The following is a 12,539-nucleotide window of genomic DNA, read 5'->3' as shown; positions in this document are numbered from 1 at the left end:
TTACAATTTCACAATTATTCTTCAACATCTTCTTCTTTAAACAAACTTATTCATCACTTCCTTCATAACCAAAACATCATGTGCAAACATATATATACATATATGAGCATGGCGAATTTCAAGGTGTCCATAGCCATCCAAAACACAAATTTTAACTAACATGCAAGAAGCATGAACCATGCTCATGAATGCATCATGGCGAATATGACAATCATGCTCCTTTTCAACTTCAATCATGATAAAACAAAAGAAAGCTCAAAATCTTACTCAAGAGTAGACAATCCATCATTGCATGCATCATCATCAAGCTTCACACTTAGCATGCAATGGCTTTATCACCATAACAACTTTGGCCAAATACCATTTCCATGGCTTAACAAAGATTTGAGCCATGGCTAACATGCACATCAAGTTAGCAACCAAAACATGCATGAAACTCCTAACACAACCTCATACATACCTTAATCTTGATGCAAACTTAGCCAAATCTCCTTCTAGATCTTTTCCAAACCAAGCATGAAGCAAAAATCCTCCTTCTTCCTTAGTTTTGGCTCAAAGAAAGGATGAACAAAATTTTTTTCTTTCCTTCTCTACAACTCACGGCAATGGGGGGAATTACCACACTCACACACATTTTTTTTCCTTTTTTTCACCCATACACCTTTGTTTATTATTTCACCCTAATGCACCAACAAAACATGTTTCATGACATGTTTAGCCCATCCTCCTTGTCATGGCGGCCACCACCTATAAAGGGGAATTTGACATGCAAGTCCATTATTTTGCATGCATGCTTTAATTAGTCATCACACATTTCCCTATCATACTTTCAAAGTTCATTACTAAGTCCTTTCTTGTGGAATTCACCCTTATAACACTAAATCAATCATCATAAAATGTCATACATGAGCACACACATATTATAGGCATCAAAATAAATTTTTAATTATTTTTATGCCTCGGTTTTGTGGTCCCGAGACCACCTTCCGACTAGGGTCAATTTTGGGCTGTCACACATAAAATCCTAAATCAAAATATAAATTTTCGTGTATTCACATTACAATTATTCAAATATACTTCACATACCACATATACTATCATGTACAGACTTGGTCTTGGCCGAATCTACATCAATCATTTTCCAATGAATAATTCAATTTCACGCCATACTATCATTTCATATTCGAATACTAATAAACTTACAATTTCACAAATTTTAATATCAAAGATCCATCTAACACTCATATATCATTTTACAATATCACGAATTAGAATTCAAGTATGGGTTTAATCAATAGCTTATGAGCAACTAAAACAAGTTTTATCCATGTTACAACAAAATCACATATTCACTACGAGCTGTTTTCCTGAGCAATGGCCACTAAATTATTTATAACCGGAGCTACAAGGCTCCAAATCACTTGTCGTTAATTTTTCCTGAATATAGACTCGTATATCTTCCATCCATAAATTTTTCAGAATTTTAGGTTTGGCCAATCAATACCAGATTTTTCTTAAAGTTTCCCCTGTTTCACTGTTTGACTAACCTGACCAGTCTTCACTACGAATCAAAATTCTCATTGTACAGAATTCAAAGTATGTTCTATTTGATTTCATTTGAAACTAGACTAATTAAGGAGTCTAAGCATATAAATTTTATCTTGTAACCATTTTAGTACAAATTATAGTGATTTTCTTAAAACAGAACAGGGGATTTCGGAGTCATTCTGACGCTGTCCCACACAAATTTAAATATCTCTTTATAGGAAATTTCTTTGCTTCCACGGTCTCTTTTATAGGAAACTAGACCAACTAAGCTTTGATTAAATATTTTATTCAGCCTATAATTCCACACCAACAATTTATAGTGATTTTCTAAAATCACATTACTGCTGCTGTCCAAGCAAATTATTACAATTTGCTCTTAAATTTCCAAGTCCAAACACTTATGAACTTACCATTTGAGTTTAAGACATATCATGGCCACACCATATCTTATTAAATCAACTCATTATGTCCTATTATGATTGAATTTACTCAACGTTTAATCACTTAAAACTTACCTCGGAAGTGGTCGACGATTAGATGTCCACGGCTATTCGTTTACTTTCTCTTTTCCCCTATCCGACTTTGATCCTCTTTGCTCTTAAGCTTAAGTAAAACAATAGATTTGCTTAAGTACTTAACTAATATTATTCACTTAACAATCACATTTGGCAATCACATATCATTTAATCTTTATCTCAACACCAAACCGAGTTATAAGATCATACATTATACTAAGCATATCATTAAACATACCTATTCAATTTAGCTAATTTCATAGCCGATTAATCACCTTACCCCACATTACTCAATGCCGAATATCAACCCAACATCACAAGCATAATCACCATGAAACTTACATTAATACACATTTTATCCCATTGCCGAATACATGTATATATATATCATCAAACAAATATTTATTCACATAACAACAATTCATTCACATCTCTATACTAAATTCATATTCGGCAATGGCCTCCAATATAGTGACCGATTCTTCTCAACTAGCACCAAGGAGGACTTAACAACGAGGACTTTACATTCCCTTTCGAATTTTAAAATCTCAGGGTTTACCATCACAAGAAGATACATCCTTCATTCAATCACACTCACCAACTATTATGTAACTACTCAAAAATGCAACCAAAAACAAAAGGGTTTCCTAACATAAATCATACACCACACCATCAATTGAAGGTTAATTCATGGTAACATTAGTATTGAAAGGTTGCGTTGTGGGCAGCCTAAGAGGACCCGCAACACTTGGCTTAATTGCTGTAATATATCACATTCGGAGGCTGATTCGGACAGCATTAATAGTACAATATTTAGACAGCATGAACAGGGCAGCAATTAACAATACCAACAAGATAAAATTTGGACAGCAATTTAACGGTTTCAACAATTATCAAACACAAGAAAATAAAAGTTCAAGGAAAACTCACCAAGGTTCCCAACACCGATTCTACCTATTCAATTTGCTCCTCCCCTTTTCCACTACAGCCTTCTCCCACCTTTTTAGCCTTCTACTTGAAAATTTCAACTTATAAGCAAACAAATTTCATGGTTTTCCACTACATGCAGCCGGCCTCTCCTCTCTAGCTTCCTTTGCAAGAGACAAGGAAGCAAGATAGAAAAATAAAAGTTGAAGTCTTTCTTTCTTCCATTCACGGCAATGGAGGGGGGGGAGACAACTTTGGTTTCTCCTCCCACTCCCCTCTTTTTTTATTATTCTACCCGCACATTTTAGCATAAAATGTCTATAATATGTCTTTCCCCATAGCATGGCCGGCCACCATCTAGATTTTTGGCTAATTTGACATGCAAACCCTTCTTTTATACAACATGCATTAATAGGTCCTTATAGATTAACCTATCGCATTCCAAAAGTGTCACACATAAGTCCTATTACTAAATTCACATGCAATCGACTAAATCGAAGCTTAAAACTTTCACACATTCATATTCACATATTTTAGACAATAGATACCATATTCAAATAATTTGGTGACTCGGTTTAGCGGTCCCAAAACCGCTTTCCGTTAGGGCTGTCACAACTCTCCCCCACTTAAGAAATTTTCGTCCCCGAAAATTTCTACCGATGCATAGTTTAGGAAAACGTCCTCTTATTGAATTATATTCATATAAACATTAGCTCATTGATAGCAATTGTAATTCATTATTGATTTCGCATCGAGCTATAAAATCATTTTCTTATCTTAAAACAAATACATAAACATTTCTACAAGTATGCACCTATATCTCATTTTCTTGATTTCATAAGCGATAATCACTTAATTTAATTCACAATGCATTACAAACACATATTAGGCACATTTTAACATGTATAATTCACCTCATCAACCCACATATTCATTCATGTATAAGCTGTAACCTGACCGAAAGTACACACATACTCAAACACCCCAATAAATATCCTTTATAACTCCATCGTATCTCAATATTCATCTTAACTTATTTCCAACAGAAAATTCAACTTCCACACACCTGAACATTTAATTCATTCAGCACATTCAATCACCGTTAATGCTACCCGTATACAGTCGATTAGGCATAAAGCCTCGTATAGTACATCGGCATGGGATTTATGTTAGCACGTAACCCATATATCCAAAATTATCAGCATTCATCACAAATTCTTACAGACTTTTAAATGTCGAACTTAATCGAAATAATTTCTTGAATATGATTAACAAAAAAAAAAATATAGGGGTCATTTAGCAATAGCACATATGACTTCATATACCAAGCATTCCATAGACTAAATCCGTAACACATTTATAACTTGAATTCATTTCTTAACAACATATCCACCATCTTTTTACTTTCATCTAATTTTCTCATACCTTCCGTACATACCTGTATCACTTATTCTGATCTTACTTAATTTATCATCTCAAATATACCCGTTGAATCATTCGAAATCATTACGGATACTCATTAAGCACATATAGCTCTTACAATGCCATATCCTAGATATGGTCTTACATATTCTTACATATTGAGCCGATGCCATGTCCCAGACATGGTCTTACACACTATCTCAAATCAATGCCTTCGTCCCAGACGAGGTCTTACATGAATTCCACTTCACACATTTAGTGCCCATTGACCGATCTCGCACTCATAGTGTTCGTTTAAAGGAATTCGCACACACACAGTGCCTCTAATCATTCACACCCATAGTGCTCTTATTCATTCGTTATTACACATTGAAATGACTTAACCAAGTCGATAAACATCATGTATGTACACTTTTAAACATATCATCTCATTTAAATTTGAATTCGTATAGTAATGAACACTTAAACTTTGCTCAAATTACCGGCACGAAGCCTACTAGGCACGAAGGCCCGAATACACGTCACCAGCATGATTGCTCTTCGGGACCTAACCCGGATACATCACTAGCACGAATACTCTTCAGAACTTAGTCCGGATACATCACTAGCACGAATGCTCTTCGGAACTTAGTCCGGATACATCACTAGCACGAATGCTCTTCGGGACTTAGTCCGGTTGCATCACTAGCACGAATGCTCTTCGGAACTTAGTCCGGATACATCACTAGCACGAATGCTCTTCGGGACTTAGTCCGGTTGCATCACTAGCACGAATGCTCTTCGGAACTTAATCCGGATACATCACTAGCACGAATGCTCTTCGGAACTTAGTCCGGATACATCACTAGCACGAATGCTCTTCGGAACTTAGTCTGGATACATCACTCTCAATTCTCATGTACATATACACATATAACAATACACATTAGTATATCATTTACGTTACTTGAATACAAACACAACATGCTTATCGACCATTCAACTTCCAATTCCATAGCCACATACAAAAATCACATTTATAATCATAACACTCTTTCAAAATTGCATCACTTATACCCTTAATTCAATCCAAATCAAAATTCAAATACGAGTACATGATACGTACCTGATCAACTTAACAATTTAGGCATATCTAAGTGAAGTTATATTGCAAATTCTCATAGTCAGAAGCTTGCTACAGCTCGATCGGGATCAAGATTCATTACACTACAGCAACCACATTTTAATAGTCAAAAATCATCACACTATCATTTTATCACTTTATGGCACGTATAAATAGACTCACGCGTGCTACGTTAGTCCTAGAATCGACTAAACCGTAGCTCTGATACCAATATAATTGTAACACCCCGTACCCGAGACCGTTGCCGGAGTCGAACACGAGGTGCTAACCGACTTAATTCATTTACTCTCACAGTCCAATTAAAAATTTTCCAGATGACTGGCTAACTGCATCACTGTCACCTTAAAAATCATAACTTGAGTTCCACAATTCGAAAATCAGTTTCGTAATTTTTCCCTAAAACTAGACTCATATATCCATCTACAGATTTTTTTCTAAAATTTTTGGTCAGGCCAATTAGTACAGTTTATTAGTTAAAGCCTCCCCTGTTACAGGGTGCGACTACACTGACCTTCATGCATTACGATTTGGATATCTCCCTATACAGGGCTTCAATACTGATTCCGTTTGTTCCTATAGAAACTAGACTCAAAAAGGAATCTATACATATATGGCATGACTTCTAAATGTCTCTGGTTAATTTATAATGAATTTCCAAAGTCAGATCAGGGGATCCAGAAAAAGTTCTGGCCCTGTCTCACGAAAACTTAAACCTCTCATAATATACTGTTCATATGGATGTTTCGTTACTTTCCTATGAAAATAGGTTCATCAAGGTTAGATTATATAATTTATTCGCTATTTAATTCCATTCCTACTATTTTTAGAGATTTTTCACATCCACATCACTGCTGCTGCCAGCATCTATTTTTAAGGTAAACTTTACCTATTTCATGATCCTCCATGGATCAACTAGAGTTTGTCATACATATACCAAAAGTGATCATGAATAACCATTCCCATGACTAACCGTTACCAACATTTCCATACCTCTCGACGGATGACATACAAAACGATTATAATGCTATGATCAAAGTATACTTAAACCACTTTCGCATGGCTATCCAAATTTACACAAAACCGAAAGGTACATGACCTACAACAAAAGGGTAGTCCTATACATTAACCAAAATATCCTCTCACTACTAGTCTATTCTATACATGGCATAAGATATTCCAAAACGTAGCAGTACCAAACAGTGGATGGTGATAATGTGACTAGTTGCTGACGATCCCCGAGCCTGTAGCTTCCAAATGAGATCTATAGAACAGAGGAAGCAAAGTACACGAAGTAAGCATTACAATGCTTAGTAAGTTTTAAGCAGTGTCAACAGATAACAATCAAATTATAACATAGGTGTTCGTATTTTTATTTCACTCTTCCCTCGGGCATACCATCCCCTTTTCCGAATATGCACGTCTCATCATATGTAGTAGGCAGATAAATTCTCACTTGATGGTGACCTCTTATGATCATAGGTACATTACATATTTTTACCTGACTTTCCACATTGACCAAATGCACAATAATCATAGAACAGTCTTATTGCTTTACTCACATGTGCATCACATAGCGACCTTGTGATTTAGTCTAAATCAAACTTAAATATAATCTCAAAATACATACCTGACCAACTTAACGCATTGAACGTATTTATTACTAATTGTCACTGTGAAGTCGCATAATCTTACGCTTTACTTGAATCTTCAAAAAACCTTTAGTTCGGGCTTACCGGACAAAATCTCCACACGTAGTCATCAGGTCATTTGAGCTTGGATATAGTATTTAGCACGAAGCCTACGGTCATTAATCGGTGATAATATTCTCGCATAAAGCTCGGGGTTTTAACCCGGATATAGTACTGACACAAATGCCCTTCGGGACTTATCACATTTATACACTTCCACATCCATCACGTTGGCCACTCGGTCCTATCACATATATACACTTTCACATTCATCACATAAAATCCTAAATCAAAATATAAATTTTCGTGTATTCACATCACAATTATTCAAATATACTTCACATACCACATATACTATCATGTACAGACTTGGTCTTGGCCGAATCTACATCAATCATTTTCCAATGAATAATTCAATTTCACGCCATACTATCATTTCATATTCGAATACTCATAAACTTACAATTTCACAAATTTTAATATCAAAGATCCATCTAACACTCATATATCATTTTACAATATCACGAATTAGAATTCAAGTATGGGTTTAATCAATAGCTTATGAGCAACTAAAACAAGTTTTATCCATGTTACAACAAAATCACATATTCACTACGAGCTGTTTTCCTAAGCAATGGTCACTAAATTATTTATAACCGGAGCTACAAGGCTCCGAATCACTTGTTGTTAATTTTCCCTGAATATAGACTCGTATATCTTCCATCCATAAATTTTTCAGAATTTTAGGTTTGGCCAATCAATACCAGATTTTTCTTAAAGTTTCCCCTGTTTCACTGTTTGACTAACCTGACCAGTCTTCACTACGAATCAAAATTCTCATTGTACAGAATTCAAAGTATGTTCTATTTGATTTCATTTGAAACTAGACTAATTAAGGAGTCTAAGCATATAAATTTTATCTTGTAACCATTTTAGTACAAATTATAGTGATTTTCTTAAAACAGAACAGGGATTTGGAGTCATTCTGACGCTGTCCCACACAAATTTAAATATCTCTTTATAGGAAATTTCTTTGCTTCCACGGTCTCTTTTATAGGAAACTAGACCAACTAAGCTTTGATTAAATATTTTATTCAGCCTATAATTCCACACCAACAATTTATAGTGATTTTCTAAAATCACATTACTGCTGCTGTCCAAGCAAATTATTACAATTTGCTCTTAAATTTCCAAGTCCAAACACTTATGAACTTACCATTTGAGTTTAAGACATATCATGGCCACACCATATCTTATTAAATCAACTCATTATGTCCTATTATGATTGAATTTACTCAACGTTTAATCACTTAAAACTTACCTCGGAAGTGGTCGACGATTAGATGTCCACGGCTATTCGTTTACTTTCTCTTTTCCCCTATCCGACTTTGATCCTCTTTGCTCTTAAGCTTAAGTAAAACAATAGATTTGCTTAAGTACTTAACTAATATTATTCACTTAACAATCACATTTGGCAATCACATAATATTATTCACTTAACAATCACATTTGGCAATCACATATCATTTAATCTTTATCTCAACACCACACCGAGTTATAAGATCATACATTATACTAAGCATATCATTAAACATATCTATTCAATTTAGCTAATTTCATAGCCGATTAATCACCTTACCCCACATTACTCAATGCCGAATATCAACCCAACATCACAAGCATAATCACCATGAAACTTACCTTAATACACATTTTATCCCATTGCCGAATACATGTATATATATATCATCAAACAAATATTTATTGACATAACAACAATTCATTCACATCTCTATACTAAATTCATATTCGGCAATGGCCTCCAATATAGTGACCGATTCTTCTCAACTAGCACCAAGGAGGACTTAACAACGAGGACTTTACATTCCCTTTCGAATTTTAAAATCTCAGGGTTTACCATCACAAGAAGATACATCCTTCATTCAATCACACTCACCAACTATTATGTAACTACTCAAAAATGCAACCAAAAACAAAAGGGGTTTCCCTAACATAAATCATACACCACACCATCAATTGAAGGTTAATTCATGGTAACATTAGTATTGAAAGGTTGCGTTGTGGGCAGCCTAAGAGGACCCGCAACACTTGGCTTAATTGCTGTAATATATCACATTCGGAGGCTGATTCGGACAGCATTAATAGTACAATATTTAGACAGCATGAACAGGGCAGCAATTAACAATACCAACAAGATAAAATTTGGACAGCAATTTAACGGTTTCAACAATTATCAAACACAAGAAAATAAAAGTTCAAGGAAAACTCACCAAGGTTCCCAACACCGATTCTACCTATTCAATTTGCTCCTCCCTTTTCCACTACAGGCCTTCTCCCACCTTTTTAGCCTTCTACTTGAAAATTTCAACTTATAAGCAAACAAATTTCATGGTTTTCCACTACATGCAGCCGGCCTCTCCTCTCTAGCTTCCTTTGCAAGAGACAAGGAAGCAAGATAGAAAAATAAAAGTTGAAGTCTTTCTTTCTTCCATTCATGGCAATGGAGGGGGGGAGACAACTTTGGTTTCTCCTCCCACTCCCCTCTTTTTTTATTATTCTACCCACACATTTTAGCATAAAATGTCTATAATATGTCTTTCCCCATAGCATGGCCGGCCACCATCTAGATTTTTGGCTAATTTGACATGCAAACCCTTCTTTTATACAACATGCATTAATAGGTCCTTATAGATTAACCTATCACATTCCAAAAGTGTCACACATAAGTCCTATTACTAAATTCACATGCAATCGACTAAATCGAAGCTTAAAACTTTCACACATTCATATTCACATATTTTAGACAATAGATATCATATTCAAATAATTTGGTGACTCGGTTTAGCGGTCCCAAAATCGCTTTTCGACTAGGGTCATTTTAGGGCTGTCACTGTTTATCAATGGCATGTTTTGGTATTGGATAGAAATGGTGAAATGATATGCTTGAAATATTGGATTTGGTATATTTATGTATTGATTGATGAATTTTGGTTGTATATTTGTGACTTAAATTGGTACCATATGAGCTTATGTAGGTATATGCAAAAAGGGTGGCAAATTGGCTTTGCAAATGGCTTATTTTTGTCCACGTGGGCAGAGACACGGGCGTGTGTCTCAGCCGTGTGTCCCCCGGGTACCCTTTCGAATTAAGTCAGTATACCCTACAGGTTTGACATGGCCTAGACACACGGGCGTGTCTATTGGCTGTGTGTGGCACACGGGCTAACACATGGGCATATGGTCGGCTGTGTGAACCAAGTTTTCCCACGACCATGGTACACGAGCTTGTCCTCGGCCATGTGGTACAAGTCAATATGTATGCCTATTTTCACACAGCACGGGCGTGCTTGGTGGCCGTGTGAGGCACACGGCCTGTTCACACAAGTGTTTGACCCTTAATGCTTGAAATTTTTCTAAGTTTCCCAAAGTTTTTAAATGTTATTAGTTTAGTCTCGAACCTCAATTAAGCATGTTTTAAGGTCTCGTAGGACCTTATAAGGGTCAATTTGAATGAGTTGAATGGATTTAGATTATGAATGCGTAAAATTTTTTCAATGATGTGTATTATCTGGTAATGCCTCGTAACCTTATTCCGAGAATGTATACGGGTTAGGGGTGTTACATTTTATTAGTATTAGAGCTACGGTTTAGTCGATTCTACGACTAACGTAGCGAGTGAGAGTCTAGCTATACATGCCATATATATAAACTGCGATAGTGTGATGATTCTTGATAACTTAAATCGTGTTTTCATATAGTAAACGGATCCTGAACGGGCAATAGCTGATGATGTGGAAAGTAATGCACCTGCTCCCGCTCAAGAGGCAGCGCCGACTGATTCTAGGCCGATTTCTAGTAGTCAAGGGGGAGAGGCTAAGCAAGCCTTCTTTTAGATGATGAGTGAGTGGTTTATGGAGTTTATTCGTACAAATTCGGCTGCTCAACAACCTCCACCCCCATTTGTTTCTCAACAAACCCCTGTAGTTCCTCAAGCTATAGCTCTGATTCGATTGAGTAAGCCGCCAGTAGATAAGATACGTAAACATGGGGCTGAGGAGTTCAATGCTATCGTTGATGATGATGCTGAGAGGGCTGAGTTTTGGCTCGAGAATACTATTCGAGTATTCGATGAATTATCCTGTACTCTTGATGAGTGTATCAAATGTGTAATATCTTTACTTAGAGATAATGCGTACCATTGGTGGAAAACATTGATATCTGTAGTTTGGTGGAAAACATTGATATCTACAGTTCTGATGGAACGGGTCACTTGGGAGTTCTTCCAGTCTTAATTCAAAAAAAAGTATATAAGTCAACGATTTCTTGATCAGAAACATAAAGAGTTTCTAGAATTGAAACAAGGCAGGATGACTGTGACCGAGTACGAAAGAGAATTTGTATGATTGAGCAAATATGCTCGAGAATATGTTTCTACCAAAGAGATTATGTGTATGTGGTTCGTTGATGGGTTGAATGAAGATATAAAACTTCTAATCGGAATTCTGGAAATCAAAGAATTTGTTGTTTTAGTTAAAAGGGCTTGTAAAGCCGAAGATCTCAGCAAAGAAAAGAGGAAAGCAAATTCAGAGGCTAAAGACAGTAGAAAAAGATTGATGAGTAAACTGTATCAATCTTCATCAAAGAAATCCAGAGATTTGTACACCCATTCGAATGCTTCGATTGGATATCTGAGAAAGGATTGTGTTAAACAATATTCCAGTTCCAAAGCTCAAGCTACATCAGTAGCTAGTGTTGGCAATGTAAGAGATAATAAACTCGAATGTCAGCACTACAGACAATGAAATTTCAAAGAATGTTGGAACAAAAGTAATAAAGCTTGCTACAAATGTGGTTTATTAGAACACTTCGTTCGAGATTGCTTGGAGTTAGATGAGAAAGACAAAGTTCAAAATATGAGATCAAGTAATACTGTTGTTAGAAGGAGACCACCTCAAAACATTGGAAATACGAGTGGTCACCGAAGTGTTGTGAGAGATTTTGTTATGAGATCTGAGGCACGAGCACCTGCTCGAGCTTATGCTATCCATGCACGGGTGGAAGCATCCTCATCAGACGTTATAACCGGTACTTTCACTCTTTATGATACTAAAGTTATTGTATTGATAGATCTAGGATCAACTCGTTTGTATATATGTGTGAATTTAGTATTCAATAAGACTTTGCCTGTAGAGTCTACTGAATTTGTGATTAGAGTATCGAACCCCTTAGGCAAGTGTGTGTTGGTTGATAAAGTGTGCAAGAACTGTCCATTGATGATTCAAAATTCCTTTTTTC

This window comes from Gossypium arboreum, chromosome 8 (assembly GCF_025698485.1).
Source record: "Gossypium arboreum isolate Shixiya-1 chromosome 8, ASM2569848v2, whole genome shotgun sequence".
Classification (NCBI taxonomy): Eukaryota; Viridiplantae; Streptophyta; class Magnoliopsida; order Malvales; family Malvaceae; genus Gossypium; species Gossypium arboreum.
The sequence above is the reverse complement of the archived record's forward strand: the minus strand, read 5'-3'. Positions refer to the sequence as shown.